The sequence below is a fragment of the Lingula anatina genome, chromosome 5 (genome assembly GCF_051362555.1).
Source record: "Lingula anatina isolate TDL-2025a chromosome 5, LinAna3.0, whole genome shotgun sequence".
In the NCBI taxonomy this organism is placed as follows: Eukaryota; Metazoa; Brachiopoda; class Lingulata; order Lingulida; family Lingulidae; genus Lingula; species Lingula anatina.
Genome location: NC_141771.1, coordinates 18570652 through 18582580, shown reverse-complemented (window position 1 = coordinate 18582580; position 11929 = coordinate 18570652). Strand labels below are relative to the sequence as shown.

The following is an 11929-nucleotide window of genomic DNA, read 5'->3' as shown; positions in this document are numbered from 1 at the left end:
ATAAATTTTGGCTTTATATATTTAACATAGGCAGTAAATTGAGTTTTTCATATAGGGCCGCACTCAGAACAGTGGACTTACTAGTCCGAGTGTCAAATATGGCCGATCCACTATTCAGCATCTATTAGCGGATAAGACGACAAGCTTTGTAGTGGGTCGCCATATTTGACCCTCGGACTAGTTAGTCCACTGATGTGAATGCGTCCTTAGAAAACAGAATTGTAATATATTATTTGTTCATAAATTCAGTTCCATATAACACTGGAGTAATATCATCCGCCATGTACGACCTGTTAATTTTTCTTGGTTTTTACTTTTGACCTGAGCTATAAGTAGCAAATTATCACTTTTTTCCACCGCGAGTTGGAATAAAAAAGATAATTTGAAACAATAATGAAATCTATGAAAACCAATTAAAAGAATCACACAAGTATTTACTCTTTATTTTTGTCATATTAAAGTAAAAAAAGCATTATCTTTCTAGAACAGACTTGAAGATTTACATGTTGTGTGTCTGACAGCTTATTTTTAATTTCTCTGATATAAATTGATATTTTAACAGTCCTAGACATTCTAAGCCTGTCGGAATGAAACAGAATATCAATCTTTTAAATGGAAAGAAAAACTTGATTGGGCTGAAAACTCAAATAAACAAAGTAGTTAGCTAGGGTCATTCTGACCTCTGTAACGTGACTTAAGTGCACAGTATTCTTCCAGTTCTACTTCCATGTTTGTATACTAATTTTGTAAAACACGTGACGTGACACAAACACGTGCTCCCGATACTTAGTAATAATACATTTATATGCAAGCCCACCACTTCAGAATAAAGCGGAAGTCAAACGCGTCCCTGCCTTGAACAAAGTCCGACGCGTTGGGACGGATTAAAAACCATGACAGTTAGATCTCCCTGCCTTCAAGCATTTAAGGGTTGCTCTGCTCTTTCCATAGTTTGGAGTTTCTAATGGACATCTGCAAAGCCTGCGCGGCCTGTTATAACCACTCCTTGTTTTTCTTCTCATCGGATAAGCCCATGGTAGCTGTTGTCGTAAAACCCTCTGGACCAGCTGGCATTGGTAGAGCAGACCCTCATGCATGACGCTCATAGCGCTGATGTTACCTGGTTAATGAAAGAGAAAATTAAGAGCGCATTCAGAACAGATAATCCGCGGACTAATTATGGCCGACCCCACTCAAAAAGTGATGCCTTTAATACCCTGATGGTCTCCCCCCCAACGCACGCGCCGTCGCTGCGGGGACCTAGCAACATCTATTAGTGCGGAGTAGGAGGGGAGGATGAGGATGAAGACAAGGAATATAAGTAGGAAAGAAGCAAGGAAGTAAGTGAAAACGAGAAGTAGTAGTAGTAGTAGTAGTAGTAGTAGTAGTAGTGGTAGTGGTAGTAGAAGTAGTAGTAGTGGTAGTAGTGGTAGTGGTAGTAGTAGTAGTAGTAGTAGTAGTAGTAGTAGTACTAGTAGCAGTGGTAGTGGTAGTAGTAGTAGTAGTAGTAGTAGTAGTGGTAGTAGTACTAGTAGCAGTGGTAGTGGTAGTAGTAGTAGTAGTAGTAGTAGTAGTGGTAGTAGTAGTAATAGTGGTAGTGGTAGCAGTAGTAGTAGTACTAGTAGTAGTGGTGGTAGTAGTAGTAGTAGTAGTAGTAGTAGTAGTAGTAGTAGTAGTAGTGGTAGTAGTAGTAGTGGTGGTAGTAGTAGTAGTAGTAGTAGTAGTGGTGGTGGTAGTAGTAGTAGTAGTAGTAGTAGTAGTAGTGGTAGTAGTAGTAGTGGTAGTAGTAGTAGTAGTAGTAGTAGTAGTAGTAGTAGTAGTAGTAGTGGTAGTGGTAGTGGTAGTGGTAGTAGTAGTAGTAGTAGTGGTAGTAGTAGTAGTAGTGGTAATGGTAGTGGTAGTAGTAGTAGTGGTAGTAGTAGTAGTAGTAGTAGTAGTGGTAGTGGTAGTAGTAGCAGTAGTAGTGGTAGTGGTAGTGGTGGTAATGGTAGTAGTAGTAGTAGTAGTTGTAGTAGAATTAGAAATAGTGAGAGAGCTATTAGCACAAGAAACAAAAAAAATCCCCTTTACACAACAACGAAGGTAAGAAAGAAAGAACGGTAGGAAAAAGAGAAAGGAAGAACAGATGATAGAAAGAAAGAAACGGAGGAAGGAAGCAAAGGAAGAAAGGGTGGAAGCAAAAAAGAAATAAGAAGCGGCCCTGTCGCCATTTTCATCGACGAATAAACTCGGGCAGAATACACTAATTTATACAATAACTTCATATAATGGCAGTTTTCATAAGTTAAGCATGTAATGCTTACTTTTCGCGACCGATAATTATGACAACGTTTAAATGCATGCAAAATACAGAATTATGGTGTCACAAATGATGTTATGCTTTATGTAATGCTTGATGAGATATTTGATCTCAAAGTCGCCGTGCTATTTCGACAGAAAAAAGAAAAATGAAGCAGCCGATGAAGAAAAATAAATTGAGAAATAGAGGAAGAATTTGGGAGAAGGTTAATTTATGGTAAGGTTACAAAGCAAATACAGAGAGAAAGAAAAAAATGACTAAGAGGGCAAATGAGAAAAAATCAAAGAATGGAAAATCCAAAGAAAGGTGGAGATAATCGCCAAAACTTACCTGCAATGAACAGCAGTATTGCATATGTTATAATCGTCATTTTTAAACTGGCCATTGTCGTCAACAATTGTGGAAAAGATACCCGACCTGGTAAAAAAATAATAACGATAAAATATTAGTACATATAAAATCTGACAGGGATATAGTACTACTGTAGGCGGTTTTTTAAAACCAGTGGCCAAGCAGATTTTTGAGGAGAAGGGGAGGGGGGTGGCTGGATCGGACACACCCTGGAGAAAAAAAAAGAACCCAGCACCAACGGCAGGCCGTGATTTGGGACCTCCAGGGCAAGAAGTAGCGAGGCCGGTGTAACGTGGCAGAGAGTTCCCCATAACAGAGAGTCCGCTTCCCATTCATTTGTACAGGTAAGCGTCCCCCTAGATTTTGACCCACTTAGGTGAGGCTAACCCTAAATTATAACTAAATGGAGGGTAGACTTCCTGTTTCAGAGAAAAATATTGTTCGTTTGCTAGCTTTCAGCGCTGAATGCGGCCTAATTGGTGCGTTTAAGGGTGATAATATAATAACCGCTTTTGCATCGTATTATCTCTGCTGACGACAGCATTTAAAATAAAAGAAATGCCAATCTATGTTAATAATAGCTTATCACCACGCAACTACACACTGTACTATGGGAGAAGCTTGCTGTTTATAGTCAGTATGGTTGCGACAAATCCTGATCTATGTACCCGGTATTTATTTTATATGAATTATTCAAATTTCCATTATAATGATTTAGATAATCTCAAAACTTAATGGTGGTACGAAACCCGAGGGGACAGCAGTGGGAATATAAATATAATGTGGATAGATCTCCTATTCAGCATTATAATGGCAGTAACAAAAGCCACTGAAAAACACTGAAATTACGTTAAGGCTTGGATACCAGGAACAAATGCTATGCCAAAACACAATTATTACCCGATGGTTATATTCTTGTGGAACACACTTTGGTTTGATATATTGAAATATGCGTTCTTTTTCTGTCGCAGTAAACGTTTTATACTACAGTGCAAGTGTGACAGTTCTTTCAAAGAAATAATTTTATAAGACCTGAACTCTCGTGCATTTGATTCTTTTTTTCTTCAAATATTCACTGAATCTTATCCAAACTGATTCTTATCCAACAACATAACTTCAAAATATTGCTTCAAATCCAGTGGTGCAACTAGGATTATTTGAAGGGGGGTCCGGTTATTATAGTAATGACAGGCCGCGGATGCGAAGCCGACCCTCCCCCCCCCCTTGGGGTTCAGGGTCCGCTAAATTGCCTCGAAAATTTTGGGTATTTTAGAGGGCGGACGGTGGCATTTGGTATGCTTTAGAACTGTGATTCAGCTAGTCAAAATTGTAATTTCAAGAGAAAGGAAGAACAGATGATAGAAAGAAACACATTGGTGTGATTTTTTTCAGAAATCGAAGGGTGGGGTCAGCCCCCCCTCCCCGGACACCTCCCCTCTTCTAAATCCGCCACTGAAATCACACAGACCCAAACCGGTTTCAGTTTGAGTCCCGTCATGAGCCCAGAAACATCTGGTATATTTAGAATTATAATGAAACCGATACTGTGTTCTTTTTTCCTCTCGTATTTGGTATTTACAACGATTGTCTTTTTTTTAGATTTCATCTTGTTTAATATTTTGGAAAAAAAATTGCCTATACACTGCATCCTTCGCTATATCCATAAGTTTTGAAAATGATAACATGCCAAAATTAAATAAAGCGGAGCTTTGAAACACACCTACCTTGTTATTTTTGGATGTTTTCGTCGGCTTTGTATGGTCTTTGTATTTTCTTGTTTTATCTTCTTCGGTTACTGAAACTTCCTACGGTGTGGGTATCTCGCTGGCAAACGATTTCAGTTTGAGTACCTTAGCGTATTTCTTCTTTTTTTTTCAAACTCAAGTATTAAAAAAATATAATAACGATTTTGGAACTGTATGTCTCCTGTCCTTCTTCTTGGGGGAAGTCGTACATTCCAAATCTACCACATCCATTTAAGTACTAGATGCTGATGAAAAACCTCCCTCGCACCGGAAAAAACTTCATAGCCACAAAGTTATAATACTACCCAATAAAAAAACTGGAGGCTGATCAAAATGGGTTTTGATTTTAACCCTTATTCATGCGTAATATCCCAATATATAATATTTTTAAGTTTTTATAGTACAAACAAAACCCTCCGTTGCTCTCCGTTGACGTGAAAATAGATATATGCGGTCTGCATAACAAATGAATCGTTAATGACGAAAACATGACGTCTGTTGAAAGCACACGGAGCTGCATGACTTTCCGTAAAGTCTCATAAAATATTTAAATAATCGGAAGCGGAGGTTTTTGAAGTATTCAGCATATTGAAGCTGATCAAAAAAGTGAGTACGCTCTGGAAAAGTGAGCTGGTTTTGTTGAATGTGTACATCCCACTAGTGGCAGGTAAGGGTAGGGGTATTTTTATCTTACAGCCGAAATATTCCCTACGGGTGTATGGACAGCGGCGGATTTAGAGGGGGGGTCAGGGGGTCCTCCCTCCCCCCCCCCCTTCGATTTCTGGTCCCCTCTTGTAATTAGAATTTTGACTAGCTGAAGCATAGTTCTAAACCGTACCAAATGGCACCGTTCGCCCTCTAAAATACCAAAAAATTTCGGGGCCCTTCTGCAAGTCCTGAACCCCACGCCAAGTTGAGGGGAGGGGAGGGGTCGGTTTCGCATCCGCGGACCCCCCCCCCCCTTCAAATAACCCTGGATCCGCCCCTGATGGATATCCCTCTTTCGTGTTTATTGTCCATGGACAAACTCAACCATCTCTCTCTCTCTCTCTCTCTCTCTCTCTCTACTTAGTTATTTTCATGATCATGCTGATGACGCCATGTATTTTCTAAAACAATCTTAATTTTAGATTTAGAACCTTTTAAATGTATATGTGAAACCTAAGATTTTCGTTTTTGACCCACGAAAACATGTGTACACGCCAATTCTGGTCTCCTCATGTAATTAGAATTTTGACTAGCTGAATCATAGTTCTAAACCGTACCAAATGGCACCGTTCGCCCTCTAAAATACCAAAAAATTTCGGGGCCCTTCAGCAAGTCCCGAACCCCACGCCAATTTGAGGGGGGGGGGGGGAGAGGTCGGTTTCGCATCCGCGGACCAAAAGCTTTCCGTAAGTGCATTTTCAAATGTAATTCACTAAGCTATCCGTACATATCATATGTGTATGTGGGCCGTTTGAAAATAATGGTTATTTTTTTATATAAAATATCAGAAATTTTGCAAAAAATGTTGCAGTGTTAAAATGAGAAAGCATTTCAGACCTGAAAAAGGCAATTTTATCTCTAATACAGTATATGACAAAAATATAGCCAAAATGTCGGGTGTGTTTTTTAAGCTGATAGACTGCAAATAATTAATGTATTTTTAATTGTGATGTACTTCTTGCTTCTAGGCCTAAAATACTGAATAAATGGATTGGAACTTGATCTCTCATTATACTGTGTGTTATATTATTCATGAACCATAAGTGGAGCTTGTTCGATGTTTTCATTGTTGTGTATGGTAATACTTAGTTTTCATTTTGTATATCAAATCTTATCATTGATGAATAAATTATTTTTAAGGGAACAAAACTGACCCAAGGTAGAGATAAAAATGTGTTAAGATTGCGTTTGGTGTGATAGTTAAATCGCAATCGTTGTTGAGACAGACATACCAGTCAATGTCAGTAATTGAATGCGACCAAATCGGCCTACACCCGATTTCACCTCATCCATACTACTGTAAATTAAGGTAAATATAATCACCACTTGAGATTCTACACCTCCGTAGTCTAAAGTTGTGTTATTGTAACTAACGTTACAGCAACCGCGGCGGTCCATGACGTTGCTACCTCTTATGACGTCATAACCATTGTCGTGTTGGATTGTTGGAAAAGGTCAGTTTTTGTGTTGTTGAGGAGAAATTCTTCTCTTTACTACTAAAAAAAGGTGAAGTGTTGGTAGGGCTACAGAAAGCAGGACTTGAAAACATTGTGCTGTTTCCTGATGTTACTGAAAGTTTCGATTTTGTGTTGTCAGCAACCAAAACCGAGTGGCCATTTCGAAAAAAGGGTAACCTTGGATTCCGTTAAAAAATACTAATTTTCTCAACAAGCAGATGATCTACAGTATGTCAACAGTAGTGTTAACCTGATCGCGATCAACCTAGCCTAAAGCGAGGCTGTGGGTGCCGCATAACGTCATTCTAGCCAAGAAAAGCCACCTGATGCTCTGCTGAAGCCACTCTAATTTAATTTTTTGGGTGACATCCTGTGGAGACCCCGAAACTTATGTGAGAGGGCGAAAAGAAAAAACAGCAAAAAAGTGCTGCTAAAATAAAGGAATACACAGCTGCAAACTGTGTATTGGCTCATTCCCAATTTATGCCTCGGCCACAACCGGACGCACGGATTTTAGGATCGTACGTCCATCGAATACCCGATGAACTTCTTTGCAGTAAAAGACATTAATTGAAGACCATGTATAATTATTGGAAATAAAAAGACTAAATAAGAATGTGTTTTGATAGTAATGCTGTGATCTAAATAACTATTCTGATTTGTTTTTATTTTAATTGCGGATTACGGTCAAATGTATAGTGGTGCAGTATTGTAGATGAAGGATATTGCTCTTCTAAATGTAATCACCCTATCAAAAGATAACTTAATAAAAATGACAAAGAAGAGTTTTTTTAAATAAATGCTTTCTTTTTACTTGAAGATGCACAGTGTGTGTGCTAGCTGCATCCCCCTCTTTCGGTAATCATTTACTTTGTTTAAGCGTAATTATTGTCCAATTTTTATTTTCAACATATCACTGATTATTAAAATTTCACTTTTTTCAGTTCATTAACTTCTAGATAAAATTTGGCTTTAAGTATTTAACATAGTGAGTAGATTTAGTTTTTCATATAAGGCCGCATTTTAGAACAGTGGACTTACTATAGTCCGAGAGTCAAATATGGCCGATCCACTATTCAGCATCTATTAGCGGATAAGACGACAAGCTTTGTAGTGGGTCGCCATATTTGACCCTCGGACTAGTTAGTCCACTGTTGTGAATGCGTCCTAAGAAAACAGAATTTTAATATATTATTTGTTCATAAATCCAGTTCCATATAACACTGGGGTAATGTCAGCCGCCATGCACGTCTTGTTAATTTTTCTTGGTTTACATTTGACTTGAGCTATAAATAGCAAATTATCACTTTTTTTCCCACCGGGAGTTGGAATAAAAAAAGACAATTTAAAAACGATAATGAAATCTATGAAAACCAAACAAAAGAGTCACAGAAGTATTTATTCTTTTTTTGTCACATTAAAGTTAAAAAAGCATTATCTTCCTAGAACAAACTTGAGGGTTTACATTTGGTTTGTGTCTGAAAGCTTATTATTAATTTTTCAGATATAAATTGATATTTTTAACAGTCTTAATAAGACATTCTGAGCCTGTCTGAATGAAGCAGAATATCATCTTTTAAATGGTAAGAAAAACTTGATTGGGCTGAAAACTCAAATAAACTAAGTAGTTAGCTAGGGTCATTCTGACCTCTGTGACGTGACTTAAGTGCACATTATTCTTCCAGTTCTACTTCCATGTTTGTATACTTATTTTGTAAAGCACGTGACGTGACACAAACACGTGCTCCCGATACTTAGTAATAATACATTTACAAGTAAGCCCACCTCTTCAGTATAAAGCGGAAGCCAAACGCGTCCCTGCCTTGAACAAAGTCCGACGCGTTGGGACGGATTAAAAACCATGACAGTTAGATCTCCCTGCCTTCAAGCATTTAAGGGTTGCTCTGCTCTTTCCATAGTTTGGAATTTCTAATGGACATCTGCAAAGCCTGCGCGGCCTGTAATAACCACTCCTTGTTTTTCTTCTCATCGGATAAGCCCATGGTAGCTGTTGTTGTAAAACCCTCTGGACCAGCTGGCATTGGTAGAGCAGACCCTCATGCATGACGCTCATAGCGCTGATGTTACCTGGTCAATGAAAGAGGAAATTAAGAGCTCATTCAGAACAGATAACCTGCGGACTAACTATGGCCGACTCAAAAAGTGATGTCTTTAATACCCTGATGGTCTCCCCCCCAACGCACGCGCCGTCGCTGCGGGGACCTAGCAACATCTATTAGTGCGGAGTAGGAGGGGAGGATGAGGATGAAGACAAGGAATATAAGTAGGAAAGAAGCAAGGAAGTGAGTGAAAATGAGAAGTAGTAGTAGTAGTAGTAGTAGTAGTAGTAGTAGAAGTAGTGGTAGTAGTAGCAGTAGAAGTAGTAGTAGTAGTGGTAGTAGTAGTGGTAGTGGTAGTAGTAGTGGTAGTGGTAGTGGTAGTAGTAGTAGTACTAGTAGTAGTGGTAGTAGAAGTAGTAGTAGTAGTAGTAGTAGTAGTAGAATTAGAAATAGTAAGAGAGCTATTAGTACAAGAAACAAAAAAATTCCCCTTTACACAACAACGAAGGTAAGAAAGAAAGAACGGTAGGAAAAAGAGAAAGGAAGAACAGATGATAGAAAGAAAGAAACGGAGGAAGGAAGCAAAGGAAGAAAGGGTGGAAGGAAGCAAAAAAGAAATAAGAAGCGGTCCGTCGCCATATTCATCGACGAATAAACTCGGGCAGAATACACTAATTTATACAATAACTTCATGTAATGGCAGTTTTCGTAAGTTAAGCATGTAATGCTTACTTTTCGCGACCGATAATTATGACAACGTTTAAATGCATGCAAAATACAGAATTATGGTGTCACAAATGATGTTATGCTTTATGTAATGCTTGATGAGATAGTTGATCTCAAAGTCGCCGTGCTATTTCGACAGAAAAAAGACAAATGAAGCAGGCGATGAAGAAAAATAAATTGAGAAATAGAGGAAGAATTTGGGAGAAGGTTAATTTATGGTAAGGTTACAAAGCAAATACAGAGAGAAAGAAAAAAATGACTAAGAGGGCAAATGAGAAAAAAATCAAAGAATGGAAAAACCAAAGAAAGGTGGAGATTATCGCCAAAACTTACCTGCAATGAACAGCAGTATTGCATATGTTATAATCGTCATTTTTAAACTGGCCATTGTCGTCAACAATTGTGGAAAAGATACCCGACCTGGTAAATAAATAATAACGATAAAATATTAGTACATATAAAATCTGACAGGGATATAGTACTACTGTAGGCGGTTTTTTAAAACCAGTTGCCAAGCAGATTTTTAAGGAGAAGGGGAGTGGGGTGGCTGGATCGGTCACACCCTGGAGAAAAAAAAAGAACCCAGCACCAACGGCAGGCCGTGATTTGGGACCTCCAGGGCAAGAAGTAGCGAGGCCGGTGTAACGTGGCAGAGAGTTCCCCATAACAGAGAGTCCGCTTCCCATTCATTTGTACAGGTAAGCCTCCCCCTAGATTTTGACCCACTTAAGTCAGGCTAACCCTAAATTATAACTAAATGGAGGGTAGACTTCCTGTTTCAGAGAAAGATATTGTTCGTTTGCTAGCTTTCAGCGCTGAATGCGGCCTAATTGGTGCGTTTAAGGGTGATAATATAATAACCGCTTTTGCATCGTATTACCTCTGCTGACGACAGCATTTAAAATAAAAGAAATGCCAATCTATGTTAATAATAGCTTATCACCACGCAACTACACACTGTACTATGGGAGAAGCTTGCTGTTTATAGTCAGTATGGTTGCGACAAATCCTGATCTATGTATCCGATATTTATTTTATATGAATTATTCAAATTTCCATTATATTGATTTAGATAATCTCAAAACTTAATGGTGGTACGAAACCCAAGGGGACAGCAGTGGGATAATAAATATAATGTGGATAGATCTCCTATTCAGCATTATAATGGCAGTAACAAAAGCCACTGAAAACCACTGAAATTACGTTAAGGCTTGGATACCAGGAACAAATGCTATGCCAAAACACAATTATTATCCGATGGTTATATTCTTGTGGAATACACATTGGTTTGATATATTGAAATATGCGTTTTTTTCTGTCGCAGTAAACGTTTTATGCAACAGTGCAAGTTTGACAGTTCTTTCAAAGAAATAATTTTATAAGACCTGAACTCTCGTGCATTTGATTCTTTTTTCTTCAAATATTCACTGAATCTTATCCAAACTGATTCTTATCCAACAACATAACTTCAAAATATTGCTCCAAATCCAGTGGTGCATCTAGGATTATTTGAAGGGGGGTCCGGTTATTATAGTAATGACAGGCCGCGGATGCGAAGCCGACCCTCCCCCCCCCTTGGGGTTCAGGGTCCGCTAAATTGCCTCGAAAATTTTGGGTATTTTAGAGGGCGGACAGTGGCATTTGGTATGCTTTAGAACTATGATTCAGCTAGTCAAAATTCTAATTTCAAGAGAAAGGAAGAACAGATGATAGAAAGAAACACATTGGTGTGATTTTTTTCAGAAATCGAAGGGTGGGGTCAGCCACCCCCCACCTCCCCGGACACCTCCCCTCTTCTAAATCCGCCACTGAAATCGGACAGACCCAAACCGGTTTCAGTTTGAGTGCCGTCATGAGCCCAGAAACATCTGGTATATTTAGAATTATAATGAAACCGATACTGTGTTCTTTTTTCCTCTCGTATTTGGTATTTACAACGATTGTCTTTTTTTTCAGATTTCATCTTGTTTAATATTTTGGAAAAAAAAATTGCCAATACACTGCATCCTTCGCTATATCCATAAGTTTTGAAAATGATAACATGCCAAAATTAAATAAGGCGGAGCTTTGAAACACACCTACCTTGTTATTTTTGGATGTTTTCGTCGGCTTTGTTTGGTCTTGGTATTTTCTTGTTCTATCTTCTTCGGTTACTGAAACTTCCTACGGTGTGGGTATCTCGCTGGCAAACGATTTCAGTTTGAGTACCTTAGCGTATTTCTTTTTTTTTTTCAAACTCAAGTATTAAAAAAATATAATAACGATTTTGGAACTGTATGTCTCCTGTCCTTCTTCTTGGGGGAAGTCGTACATTCCAAATCTACCACATCCATTTAAGTACTAGATGCTGATGAAAAACCTCCCTCGCACCGGAAAAAACTCCATAGCCACAAAGTTATAATACTACCCAATAAAAAAACTGGAGGCTGATCAAAATGGGTTTTGATTTTAACCCTTATTCATGCGTAATATCCCAATATATAATATTTTTAAGTTTTTATAGTACAAACAAAACCCTCCGTTGCTCTCCGTTGACGTGAAAATAGATATATGCGGTCTGCATAACAAATGAATCGTTAATGA

At 38.4% G+C, this 11929-nt stretch overlaps 2 long non-coding RNA genes across 2 annotated transcripts; both read right to left on the bottom strand.

The window, feature by feature from the left end:
* Positions 1-413: 413 nt before the first annotated feature.
* On the bottom strand, positions 414-2934 carry LOC147761785 (uncharacterized). The gene is made up of 2 exons (XR_015334640.1): positions 2630-2934; positions 414-1120 (listed from the first exon to the last, which is right to left on the bottom strand). It is a non-coding gene; the product is annotated as an uncharacterized LOC147761785 (long non-coding RNA).
* Positions 2935-8020: 5086 nt separating this feature from the next.
* On the bottom strand, positions 8021-11895 carry LOC106171283 (uncharacterized). Its single transcript, XR_015334639.1, has 3 exons — positions 11429-11895; positions 9680-9766; positions 8021-8648 (listed from the first exon to the last, which is right to left on the bottom strand). It is a non-coding gene; the product is annotated as an uncharacterized LOC106171283 (long non-coding RNA).
* Between the last annotated feature and the right edge of the window lie 34 nt (positions 11896-11929).